Genomic DNA, 14770 nt, shown 5'->3' on the forward strand with positions numbered 1-14770 from the left:
ACACTGGTCAATCAGCTTCCATGGTGGGATGTGGGTGGGGTTGAGAGGGAGGAGAATGGATAAAACACATCTGCTGAAGGTGGAGTTGGGAATTAAGGAAATCCTTAGTTGGAGAAGAAGTCTTGCATGGGTTTGAAGTAGGTGCTTTTCTTCTCAGGAGCCCAGTTAGTCTTTTATCTGAAGGATCCTCAGAAAGAAGCTTCCTTGTGTTTACACACACCTGTACGGAGATGTATGTTTGCATAGGCACGAATAAATGCACAGGATTTTATTTCTCCATTTACTGGACATCTATGTCCTGCCCTTGATACCCGTCCTTGCTACAAGGGAGCTGAACACTGGCTGAATCCACTTCTTTCCACGCTCACATCAGCAAGGGCAGATGGAGACTTCTGGGCTTTCTATTCTCTCTCCAGTCAAACAACAATCAAAAAAGGGAGTATCTCCTTTGTTTCAGTCATGACTGCTTTAGGGACTGAGGGGGAATATCTATCTGCCTCACCCAAGTGTCCAGAGAAAATTTCATATAATCCCCACCCTCCCCAATAATTCTAATCTGAGAGCAGTGTGTTTATGTACACACCCGATTTGGCTGGTGGGGTTTGAGTCCTTATCTTTACTTCTGCAGAGTGCACTAAGCAGAAGGCTGAGTCACTAGAGTGAAAACAGAAAGTTTGTGATGAGTTATTGGGGAAGTTATCTGGATTTTCTTAAACAAAAACTAATCCCCATGAGGTAAAATGCCATACAAGGTCTGTAATAACAGGAGATTCTTAACCTGGTTAAAATGAACAGTCTAAGAGAACGTTACAAGTGCTTTGCAAACCTTAAAACTCTCTATTTAAACATTAGCTGTTATATATCAGTAAAAAGGTAGGGGCTCCACAGATAGAATGCTGCATATATTGGTCACTTTGTCTCAGTTGTGCTTAACTTTGTTGTTGCAAATAACAGTTCAAACGTGAAGAGAACAAGAATGAAAAGGCATAAATAAGAAAATTAAAGTAAAATAAGAATGTTCAAGAGGGAAAAATTCTTGAAGCTTAACCCTAGAATTAGCGTTACTTCAAAGATCAAAACCCAAGACTCTTGACCAAAATGTTTTTTCACTTTGGTTGTTGAAATTTGACCTCCCTCAGCACACTGACCCTCCCAGAGCAGCTGTCCCTGATCTGATGCCCCAGTACTAGCAGCTGGTAGATAGGGAGGAATTTCATAATAGAAAATGATGCTAAAAACAGCTTCTAGCAATATACTTTGTACATAGTGGACATTCAAATAAATATTTGTGTTTGGTGCTAGAACAAAATTGGGATCTCCTGCCTCAGTGTGAACTATTGCAACTATCCCCTAGCTGTGTGACCTTAGGCAACTTGTTTCATCTGTCTAGGTCTTAGCTCCCTCATTAGTAAAATGAGGGCTGGAATTTCATCCCTTACAACTGTAAATCTACTGATGACCTGTGATCTTGGTCCTTGGTTTCGATTTTTCATATGAGAAAACCGAGTCCCAGAAAGTCAAGAGTTATTTAGGTGTAGGGAGTTACTTCAGTCTTCCTAGGGGCAACCTGACTCCAAGCTCCCCTTGCCCCATTTCCAGTCAGCAGGAACCTTTGAAAAGCTTAGGAAGCCAAAATTTACAGTGAAAATAAATGACAGAAGGACTGACTCCCTCTCCTGCCTTAACTCTCTCCTCCCCACCTCCTTGTTGATACAAACTGTTGAGAAGTAGCTGAGAACTATTAGCCCTGAGGAACCATTATCTTTTCTCTGTAACAGTCTGTCTTGTATCACCCATTGGGCCGGGTTGTTGTATATAGGGCCCTTTGAAGGGCCACCACTTTTGGCACTGAGAGAACTGGCTCATAGGACCAGGGCCAGAGCAAGATTTGGCCTCCCTCCTCAGTCCTGGGCAGAATCCGTTTGTGTCTCCGTACACAACCAAGTCGATAAACATTTATTTATTTATTTAAAAGGGGAAGGTAAGGCAATTGGGGTTAAGTGACTTACCCGAGGTCACTCGGCTAGTTGGTGTGTGTGTGTGTGTGTGTGTGTGTGTGTGTGTGTGTGTGTGTGAAGTGTCTGAGGACGGATTTGAACTCAGGTCCTCCTGACTCCAGGACTCTATTCACTGTGCCACCTAGCCGTCCCTTGATAAGCATTTATTAAGCACTTACTGTGCTCCAGACACTGTCCAATACATGGGAAAAACAAAGAAAAGCAAAAACTGGGTCCCCGGCATAAAGGGGCTCACGTTCTGACGAGGGAGTCAATACCCAAACAACTGGCTATACGAGGTATGCAGAGCAGGTCGAAGGCAATCTCGAGTGAAGGCGCTAGCCGTTGGGACTTGGGGGGAGGGGGAGCAGGACTCGAGCTGAATCCTGAGAGAAGCCAGTAAAGCCAGGTGGCAGAGGTGAGGCCAGGGTGCCTTCTGGGCATGCCAGGAAATCATGGCCTCCACCTAACACCTCCCCTCTCATCCCTCATCCCTCCGAAAGCAATGACTTCTTCCCATTTTCACCCTCCTGCCACTGGTTCCACTCTCTGTAGCTCCGTCTTGCCCCAACCTTCTTAGGAGCACAAGTGTCATCCCAATGTTGTAGACCAAGCCTGACCAAGTCTGACCTAGAAGTTCAGGCTTGGTATCAGATTTAAATGAAACACTTGTCTACAACTCAACACTTGACAAAAAAGGAGTCTGCTTAGCAACAGCATGGAGAGAATGCTTAGTAAGAATGGGGCAGAGGTTCAGATAGAAGTGGCCCACTTTATCTCTATCCAGAAATGTCAGCGGGTGTGTTGGGTCAGCTGGACATGATATCTGTCATGGCAGCGGGATGGCTGCCAATTCTAGGGGGCACCAGGTCCTGGTGGCCTGGGGGTTTTTTGTTTGTTTGTTTGTTTTGCTTTTTGCTCTGGGCAACTGGAAAACAGATCAATCAAATCTCAGGGACAGCTTCCTTGCCATTTAGGGAAACAAACAAATTACTTTAATCTACTTGGCAAAAGCCCTTCTTCCCTTTAATAAATGTATAACATTGAGCAAAACTGCAGTTCCCCTTTCCTAGTTACAGAACTGATTTTTAAAAATTTCACTCAACTATTAAGAAAGCATGCTATTTGTATTTTTTTCTTTTTATGTTACAGTCATTTTCAGATATACCTCCCTCTCCCATCCATTGTCCCACAAAGGAGTCCTCCTTCCTTAAAAACAGAAAAATAGTTGAACAAATCTGAGCTATCCCGTTTGATACTGCACGCCATGTTGTACCTTCAAAGTTCATTTCTCTACCAAAAGGAAATACTTCCTCATCTCTTCTCCAGGTTCACTGAATCATTTTTCAGAACTTGTATCCAGAAATGGATAGAGGTTGATTCTTTATTTGCTGGAATATGTTTTTCTCAATTACAAATCTCTAACTCATTCCCCACTTTCTTTCAGAAACTCATTTCAGTTATGATTTTCTATGTACTTTGTGGTTCTAAAAGAACAACGAAAGTATCACCAGGGAATAAGATGGCCATTTTTCTACTCTACTTTCCCTATTCTATTGATCTTTTAAAAAAAATAAGGAAAAAACTGATCAATACACTCAGAAAATCTTAAAACATGTGCAATATAAAACACCCATGGGCCTCTCACCTCTACAAAGAGGGGGTTGGGAGTGTCTTCTCATATCTCTTCCTTTGAGTCATGATTCTTTTAAATAACTACATATATATATATATATATTCACTTTTGGTTTGTGTGGTTGTTTTTTCCCATTCATATCATTTTAGTTACTGTATACATTGTTTCCTTAGCTCTGTTTAGTTTGCTCTGTTTGTTTGTTCATGTAGATCTTTTTATGCTTCCCCGTGTTTTATTACATTCATGTACCACAATTTATTTAGCTATTCCCCAACTAAAGAGTATTTACTTTATTTATTTACTTTATATTTATACTATATATTCCAATTCTTTTCTATCACAAAAAGTGCTGTTATAAATATTTTGGTGTATATGGAGGCTTTCTTGGGGCAACAGAATCTCTGGGTCAAAGGGCATGGAGATTTTAGTCACTTTATTTGGATAATTCCAAATTGCTTTCTGAAATGGTTGTACCATTTCAGAGATCCACCAGAAATACACTAATGTCTACATCTTCCCACAGCTCCTCCAAAATTAGTGATTGTCATCTTTTGTCATCTTTGCCAGTTTTCAGGGTGTGAGGTGGTTTTGATTTTCATTGCTCTAATTGTTAGTGATTTGGAAATTCTTTCATGTGGTTGTTAAAACTTTGCAACTCTTCTTTTGAGAACTGTTTGTTCATATATTTTGACCATTTATCTACTGAGGATTGATCTTAGACAGATACACATTGATTAATTTTTCATATACCTTGGATACTAAACATATTCAGAGAAATTGGAATCAAAGATCTTTTTCCCATTTTATGATTTCCCTTCTTTTCCTAAGTGCATTAATATTCTCTGTTCAAAAGCTTTTCAGTTTGACTCAATCAAACTTATCTATTTTGTCTTTTACAATTGTCTCTTTCCCTTATTTGATTAAGAACACATTTCCTAAAGATTTATATGAACTGATACAAAGTGAAGTGAGCAGAAGTAGGGGACATCATACATAGGGACAGCAATATAGTATGATGAACAACTGTGAAGGACAGCTCTTCTCAGCAATACAGTGATTCAAAACAATCCCAAAGGACTCATGATGAAAAATACTATCCATCTCCAGAGATAGTGTCTGAATATAAACCAAAGCATACTATTTTCCTTCCTTCCTTCCTTCCTTCCTTCCTTCCTTCCTTCCTTTTTTTTTCAAGGGTTTTTTTTTTTTTACAAGATGACTAACATGGAAATGTTTTACGTGATTTCACATGTATAACCTATATTAGATTGCTTACAGTCTCAGGGAGGGGAGAAAGGAAAGAGGGAGGAAGGGACAGAATTTGGAACACAAAACTTAAAAAAAAGACAAATGTTTTTTAAAAAATTTTTTACGTGTAATTGGGGAAAAATAAAATATTAAAAAACTAAGAATACATTTCCTACTCGTAAGAAATGTTATCTGCTTCTCTTCTAATTTTAAGTATGGTATTTAATATTAAAGTCATGCATGCACTTAGAATGTATTATGGAATATCATGTAAGGTATATCTAGTCAAATTTCTGCCAGGCTGCTTTCCAGTTTTCCCAGCAGCTTTTATCAAATAGGGAGCTTTTTTCCTAAGTAATTTCTTTTCTACTTTATAGAACACTGAGTTATTTGAGATCTTTTTTTTTTTTGCCTTTTGGAGGGCAGTTGGGGTTAAGTAACTTGCCCAAGGTTACATGGCTAGTTTTTTTTGTGTGGGTGTTAAGTGTCTGAGGCCAGAACTGAACTCGGGTTCTCCTGACTCCAGGGCCAGTGCTTTACTCACTGCGTCACCTACCCTTCCCTAGATCAATTATTTCTAATTCTCCCTTTTAATGTGTTCCATTGACCTCTCTATTTTTTAACCAATATGAGGTAGTTTTTGATAACAGCTGTTTAATAATATAGTTTCAGGTCTGGAAGTGCTATTCCCCTTTCATTTCTACCTCTTCATAATTTCCCTTCATATTCTAGATCTTTTGTTTTCCCAAATAAATTTTGTTATTATTTTATTGAGTAGTACAAAGTATTCCTTTGATAGTTTGATTGGTATAGCATTCAAGGTGCAATTTAACCTTGGTAGTATTATGATTTGTATCATGTTAGCACAGCACCGTCATGAACATTGAATATTCCTCCAGCTAATCAAGTTTTTTTTAAATTTAAGAAGCACTCTGTAATTGACTTTATACAAGTCTTTTGTGTACTTTGGTAAATTGATCCCCAGGTTCTTTTATCTCCTCTTTATCAATCTTTATGGCTTTAATTTCTTTCTCATTTCTTATTGCTATTGCTGGCATTTCCTTTTTTTTTTTAGAGGGCAGAAGATACATGTGTAGTCATACAAAACATCTTTCCATATTAATTATGTTGTGAAAGACATAGATAAAAAAGCAAGAAAAATAAAGTTAAAAAAATTATGCTTCTATCTGCATTCAGACTCTATCAATTCTTTCTCAGGAAGTGGATGCCACTTTTCATGATGAGTCCTTTGGAATTGTCTTAGATCATTTTATTGCCGAAAATAGCTAAGTCATCCACAGCTGAACATAATATAATATTGCTGTTACTATGTATGATATTCTCTTGGTTCTACTCACTTCACTTTTCATCAGTTCATGTATGTGGTTCCAGGTTTTTTTGAAAGTATCCTGCTCATCATTTCTTAAAGCATAATAGTACTCCATCACAATCATATACCACAACTTGTTCAGCCATTCCCCAGTTGATGGGTATCCCCTCAATCTCCAATTTTTGTCACCACAAAAAAAGGGCTGCTATAAACATTTTTATACATATAAGTTCTTTTCCTTTTCAAAAAATATCTTTGGAGTATAGACCTAGTAATGCTATTGCTGGGTCAAAGGGTATGCACAGTTTTATAGCCTTTTAGTTATAGTTTCAAATTGTTCTCCTGAATAGTTGGATCAGTGCACAACTCCACCAACAGCACATTAGTGTCTCAAATTTCTCACATCCCCTCCAACATTGTGAGCTTCCTTTTCTGTCATATTAGCAATCTGAAAAGTATGAAGTGCCACCTCAGAGTTGTTTTAATTTGCATATCTTTAATCATTAGTCATTTGGAGCATTTTTTTCATGGCTATCAATGTCTTCTGAAAACAATCTGTTCATGTTCTGTGACTATTTATCAATTTGGGTTTCATTCATTTTCTTCTTTTGCCTTTTGGAGGGCAATTGGGGTTAAGTAACTTGCCCAAGGTCACACGGCTAGTTTTTTTGTGTGTGTTAAGTGTCTGAGGCCAAATTTGAACTCACGTCCTCCTGGCTCCAGGGCCAGCGCTCTACTCACTGCACCACCTAGCTGCTCCTTCATACTTATTATTATAAATTTGACTCAGTCCTCTATGTATTTGATAAATGAGATCATTATTAGAGATGCTTGCTATAAATTTTTTTTCACAGTTTTCTGTTTTCCTTCTAATCTTGGCTGCATTGGTTTTATTTGAGCAAAATCTTTTAAACTTAATATAATCAAAATTATCCATTTTACATCTTGTAATATTCTCTGTCTCTCGTTGGGTCATGAATTCTTCTCTTATTCCTAGATCTGACAGGTAAGCTATTCCATGCTCCCTTCATTTGCCCATGATATCATCCTTTATGTCTAAATCTTGTACTGATTTTGACTTTATTTTGGTATCCAGTGTGAAATATTGGTCTATACTTCATTTCTGCCAAACTGTGTCCCAGTTTTCATCAAATAGTGAGTTCTTATCCCAGAAGCAGGAGATTTTGTATTTCCACAGGAGATACCAGTGGAATACTATGGTCATTTACTACTGTGTATTATGTACCTAATCTATTCCACTGATCCACCACTCTATTTCTTAGCCAGTACCAGAATGTTTTGATGATTACTGCTTTGTAATACAGTTTGAGATCTGCTATGACTTTGATAGGATTTTATTTAAGATTTTTAAAAAATTGATATTTACTAACAATATTGGTCTATAGATTTCCTTCTTGGTTTAATCCTTCCCTGGCTTAAGTATTATGACTATATTTGTCTCATAAAAGGATTCTGATGGGGACTTTATAAATTTCTGAGAATCATTTGTATATTATGGGTACTAATTGTTCCTTAAAATTTTGAAAGAATTCTCCTGTGAAGGGGCGGCCAGGTGGCTCAGTGAGTAAGAGCACCGGCTCCAGTGTCGGGATGACCTGGATCAAATCCGGGCTCAGATACTCAGCACCACACCCAGAAATAATAACTGGCCGTGTAACCTTGAGCAAGTTACTCAACCCCAATTGCTTTAAAAAAAAAAAAGAATTCTCCTGTGATTCAGGATCAGGATTTTTTTTCTCAGCAGTTCCTTTTGTTGAAGTCTATCTCCTCCGACATCAGAGATGTTTGGAGATTGGAGATCCAAAGTTTGGAATTAGTAGAGTGAAATCATAAAACATCAAATTTAGCACTTGAACTGATTGAAGAGATTTTACAAATGAGAAAGCTAGGGTCTGGAGAGAAGAAGTGATGTGCTCAAGGTTATACAGTGTCTTAGGGTCAGAGCTTGGACACGAACCCAGGTTCTTTTTCCATTTCCAACGAAAGGTTGTAGTTGTCCGTCCTTCATTTTCACAGAGGACTAATGATATGGTGACTTTCCAATGAATTGGATTTAAGTGAGGCAGAGTGATGCAAAATTGTTAGCCTCACTGTCTTGCTTCCAGCATCACCTAAATTTGCTGGTAAGGCAAAAATTGGGATGACAGGCAATGGTCCAGGATGCAGTAGATGACCTTGGCATCTGTGATGTCTGACCAGACTCTAAGTACTCCACAGTGCCTGCTTCATGCACCTTCATTGCTACTGGAACAAATTGTTCTCACCTGCCCATCTTCACATGCTTGGGGTAGACGTCCCCCTAATTCACTTAATGGTTTGAGATCTATCAGTTATCCTCAACCTGGTTTAACCCATTTGCCTAGAGGGTTTGCCAGGCTGTGACTTTGTGGCCACCAAACATGCTATATAGTTATCCCTTCCACATTGAGGGGTTAGGGATGCAGTGCCCCTGAGAGCTGGAAAAGCCATGTAAAACTTTTTGACCCTCCTTTCATATCAGAAAAGTCTGAAACCCCTTTCATGGGGTGTTTACAGTACCTTATTGCAAAATTTGGGTTAAGCACTTGGTCATAGATTATATGCAGGTCAATCTTAAGAAAAATACTGTATAAAATAGGGCACTTTCTGAACCATTAGGAACACTATGCTTGGGACCCATGATTCTAATAGAGTTTATGGTGTTTAAACAACATAAGATATGAGAAACTTGAGATGCAAAGATCACTGTGAGATCACTGCAAGGTGTCATGTGAGAGACTGCCACAAACATGAACGGCATACCCAAACCAATGTGTAGAACCACAGTTCTTTTACTACAAATTTAATTTTAAGAAAAAATAAGGAGCTGTTCATTTATGTTATTAAACAATAAAATACATACCATACAGGTAAAAAAAAAAGTCTATCTCCTGGTCCCTTGCTGAGTTTTTGTTTCTTGATAGAATTTTTAATTTAACTACTATGTGTCTTGAAATTTGCAGCCTTGGTTTTTTTTTTCTAGAGGCAATCTATGGATTCTTCAGATTGATACTTTATTTTTTCTGTGTTCAGAAATTCTCAGCAGTTTTCTTATATTTTTCTTCCTTATAGTGGTCTTGTTTTTTGATTTGTTGTGCTGTATGAATCTGTTTAAGGTTGGGGATTATTAGTTTTTTCTGTTCTTAATTCATTGGATTTTTATCTTCCTTGGAGTCTTAGTATCTTAGACTATGGAGACAGCTGAAATTGCTTTATTTTTTGTACATAATTTCAAATTTGGAGAGGTTTGAAAAGTTGTGAAAATCAGAGAAAATGTCTCACCCTCTATCTTGGTGGTCACATGATTTAGAAGTTCAATATTTTTGATAACGTCTATTTTCTGTACTTTCTATAACTCTTTCCTATTCTATGCTTAAGGATATAGTTTTGCTTCTTGGAATTTTTAAATTGAAAATGCTATTTTTCCTTACTTGGAAGAATGTAAATTAATTAGTACTATTTTCTATGGAGTACACACACACACACACACAAACATATATATACACACATACATTCATATGTAACCATGTTAAAAGGCAAGGCTTTTTCTCCTTATTATGATCTTTGTCCATGGGATGTTTATTCATCTTCTTCTACAGAAATTAAGTTAGCAAAGCACATGTAGAATCCCAACAGGGGAAAAAACTGGGCCATTGATTCTTCACTTGAGAGAATCTCAAGTCCATGTTCCTGGTATTTGCCAGATAATTCCCATGTATCTACTAAGTGGAAATTGTCCCTTGCTTTTTTTTTTTCAACTCTAAAGCCAAACAAGATGGTCTTTTCTTCTTTCCTAAGTAACTTGATAGATGACCACTTAACTTGAACCATATAGCTCTTGGGATCATAGATCAGAACTTGCACACACATACACACTCCCTGTACTTAACCTTGAGTAAATCAGAGAACATTTCACTTTTATACGTTCATCCCTTTCAACCAAATCGAGACCAGAGCATTGATCTGGAAGCAGGGGTGAAAGGAAGACATCTTGCTCAAGCAATTACCATATTAGAATCTCCCCCCCCCCAAATAAGAAGGATCTTGAACACATATGAGACACTGAGTAGATCTTTCCATAAAAAAAGGGAAAGGTATGAATTCATCTTTGGAGCTGGCATACTACCACTCACATTTGAATGTGGTTTTAAAGGAGTAAAGATTCCCCTTTCTTTCCCTATATACATCTCAGTTATCTGTTCAGAATATCCTTTAATAAAAATTTTTCTTTTTCTAAAGTTTATTTTAAGCTTAAATACAAAATAAGAAAAAAATTGACAGAAATACAGCCAAACATAAGAGAGGATTCAATATAAAACAAGAAAATTTCCATTTCAAGAAAAGCTATATATCCCCAATTGATAAATGGTCAAAGGATATGAATAGGCAGTTTTCAGAGGAAGAAATTAAAGCTATCTATAGTCACATGAAAAATTGCTCTAAATCACTATCGATTAGAGAGATACAAATCAAAACACCTCTGAAGTATCACATCACACTTATTAGATTAGCTAACATGGCAAAACAGGAAAATGATAAATGTTGGAGAAGATGTGGGAAAGTTGGAATACTAATTCATTCTTGGTGGAGTTGTGAACTGATCCAGCCATTCTGGAGAGCAATTTGGAACTATGCCCAAAGGGCTATAAAAATATGCATACCTTTACCTGGAGAGGCTTATACGAAACTGATGCTGAGTGAGAGTAGAACCAGAAGAAATTTGTACACAATTACAGACACAACGTATGTGTGATGACCAACTTTGATAGACTGGACTCTTCTGAGCAATGCAGTGATATAAGTCAATCCCAAAAGACTCATGGTGGAGAGAAATATGGGCATCCAAAGAAAGAACTCGAAAGAACTGAGTTTATATCCAGGTGGAAGCAAAATACCTGATCTTTTTCCTTTTCTTGTTTGGTTTTATGTCCTCTTTACCATTTTTCATTCCATCTGGTACAATCCATCTTTATAACCTGACTAATGTATAATGTGAAAGTATTTACAGATCCTATACTTGACTATATGCCTCCATGGGGGGAGGGCAGGGAGGGGGACAAAATGTGAAACTCAAGGAATTGGGGAATTGAATCCTGTAAACTAAAAGGAAACAAACAAATTAATTTAAAAAAATGTTCATACCCTTTGACCTAGCATTATCACTTCTAGGTCTGTATCCCAAAGAGCTCATACAAATGGGAAAAGGACCCACATGTACAAAAATATTTATAGCAGCTCTTTTTGTGGTGGCCAAGAACTAGAAATTGAGGGGATGTCCATCTATTGGGGAATGGCTAAACAAGTTGTGGTATAAGAATGTAATGGAATACTATTGTGCTATAAGAAATGATGAAAAGGCAGACTTCAGAGAAACCTGGAAAGAGTTATACGAACTGATGCTGAGTGAGGGGAGCAGAACCAGGAGAACATTGTACATAGTAAGAGTCACGGTGTGCAAGGACTGATTTTGATAGACTTAGCCCTTCTCAGCAATGCAAGAACCTAAAATGATTCCAAAGGACATTTGATAGAAAATGCTAGTCACATCCAGAGAAAGAACTATGGAGTCAGAATGCAGAATGGAGCAAACTATTTTCTTTTTTATTTTGTTTTATTATTTTTTTCTTTTCCATGGTTTTTTCCATTTGTTATAATTCTTCTATGCAACATGACTAATATAAAAATGTGTTTAATAGGAATGTAGGGCCTATATCAGATTGCAAGCCCTCTTGGGGAGGGGGGGATGGAGAAGGAGAAAATTTAAAACTTATAGAAGTGAATGTTGAAAACTAAAAATAAACAATTTAATAAAAAATTTAAAAAATAAAGTGGAGTTGAAAAAAAAGAAAAACTATATAATAAATGCTACACATTGTTTTTCAAAGCTGCCCAGCTTTTCTTTGCTTCCTCACAAATTTTCTTTTGTTCTCTACTGTGCACTTTTTATTTTCTCCCCTCCCCCCACCTTTCCAAGAAGGATACAATTAGTCACAAATATATGTGTGTATACATGTCCATAGATATCTATAGATATATATACACATATATGTAAAACCATACTATGCTTATTTCCACTTGTCATCTGTTCCTCTGAAGGTGGATAGCATATTTCCTCCTAAGTCCAAGTGTTTCCATGTTTTTGTAAATCAACCAGCTCCTCATTTCCTACACCACAGCAAACCACATTCTATCTTAGAGATTATCCATAAAAGTTTTCCCCCCTAATTTTCTGCATTCCTTTTATTCTTGGCTGCATGTGTTTTATTTCTACAAGAAAATCTTATTTTAAAATAATCAAAATTATTCATTTTATAGTTCAACATGCTTTCACTTTATAATGTAGTTTAAAGTCTGATACTATTGAATGTTTCCTTTATATCTCCCCCACGCCCCCCCATTTCTTTGAAGTTCCTGACCTTTTGTTCTTCCAAATGAATTTTGTTATTAATTTTTCTAATTCAGTAAGTTAATTTTTTAGTAATTTAATTAGGATGACATTACATAAATAGATTAGTTAGGCAAAATTGTCATTTAAAAAATTATATTGGCTTTACCTACACATGGACAATAAATATTACTTTAGTTATTCTGATCTGACTTTATTTGTATAAAAAGTACTTAATATTGATGTTCATATAGTTCTTGTGTCTGTTTTGGCAGGTATACACTCAGGTATTTTATACTGTCTATTTTAAAAGGTCTAAAACAATATTGAATAATATTGCTGACAGTGTAGTTTACCAATTTTTCTCTTTTGATTAAATCTATTTTAGCTTTAACTTTGAGATTATGATTACTACCCCTGTTTTTTTACGTAATAAATTCTACTCCTGACCTTTACTTTATCTTTGTATCACCCTGAAAGCAACATATTGTTGAATTCAAATTTTTAATCTGCTATCAATTTCCATTTTACAGGTAAATTCATCCCCTTCACATTCCAAGCTATACTTACTTGTAATTTTTCTCCTCCCTATTTTTCTTCACTATGCTTCTCACCCTATTGCTATCCTTCCTCACTCCTCTGCCTTACTTCTACCTGCTACCTTGCCCTCCTATTCCTAAACCTATCCATTTCTTCAAAAGTCCCTCCCTTATCCTTTCCCCCACCCTACCCTATCCTTTTATTTCTTTCTGAATTTAGAAGACTTGTATACCCTTTTAGATATATATGTTGTTCCCTCTTTAACCCATGCCTTTTGAGATAAGGTTTCAGCACCACCCACCCTCCCTCCACTATCTTCTTGTGTATCAGTTTTTCCTTTTATGCATCACTTGTATGAGATAATTGCCCCTTTTAATTTCTCCCTACACAGTTTTATTGGGTTTTTTTAGAACCACCCCATCATCAGATCAGCCCAAGCCTTTTTTTCAAACTACCTAAATAAAAATGACAGTCATAAAAAAACTGATAATATTTTCACATATAAGAACTAAACAATTTGATATTATCAAGTCCCTTATATTAGTCCTTAATGTTTATCTTCTATTTCTCCTGTATGTTATGTGTTGAATTTTCCCTTAAGTTTTGCTGTTTCTGTCACAAATACCTGAAAGTCTTTCAGTTTGTTAAATGTACATTTTTTTTTTCCATTCAGGATTATGTTTAACTTAACCCTTGGTTGTAACCCCAGATCTTTTACTCTATGAAATTTAGTATTCCAAGGCCTATGGTCTTGCAATGTAGTAGCTGCTAGGTCTTGTGTAATCCTTATAGCTCCACAATATTTAAACTGTTTTTCTCTTGTTGCTTCCAATATTTTCTCTTTAACTTGGGAGCTTTAAAACTGGGCTATTGTATTTCTGTAAGTTTTCCTCCTAGGATCTCTTTCAGATGGTGATGTGTGAATTTTTTTCTATTTCTGCTTTGCCTTCTTGTTCTAGAACTTACAGGCAATTTTCCTTGATAATTTCTTGTGAGGGTGTATTATCAAGATTCTTTTTTTATCATAATTTTCAGGTAGTTTGACTATTCTTATATTATTTCTCCTCAAACTGTTTTCCAGATGAAGTTGTTTTTCTGATGAAATGTTTCACATTCTCTTTTATTTTTCATTCTTTTGATTTTGTTTTATTATTTCTTGGTGTCTTAGAATTTCATTAGTTTTCCTTTGCCCAATTCTAATTTTCAAGGAATTACTTTTTTCCTTAAGGTTTTGATTCTCTATTTCAAGTTGGTTGACTTTCTTTTAATAATGTTCTTGATTTTCTTGGATTGCTTTTTTTCTTCTAATTTTTCCTCAGTTACTCTTATTTGATTTTTAAAGTCCTTTTTAAATTATTCCAAGAACTCTTTTTGTGCTTGGGACCTTTGGATGTTTCTCACTGAAAAAAAGAGCAGCTTTCCCCCATTCTATTCTCTTCTGAATATCAACCCAGATCTTCTCTATCCTCATAGTGGCTATGTTGAGTTTTTTTGTCATTTTCTTACCCTTCCTTCCTTCCTTCCTTCCTTCCTTCCTTCCTTCCTTCCTTCCTAAACATCCAAAGGTCCCAAGCACAAAAAGAGTTCTTGGAATA

This window comes from Petaurus breviceps, unplaced genomic scaffold, assembly GCF_028583685.1.
Source record: "Petaurus breviceps papuanus isolate PSGF00001 unplaced genomic scaffold, PetGlider_PUasm1.0 183, whole genome shotgun sequence".
Classification (NCBI taxonomy): Eukaryota; Metazoa; Chordata; class Mammalia; order Diprotodontia; family Petauridae; genus Petaurus; species Petaurus breviceps.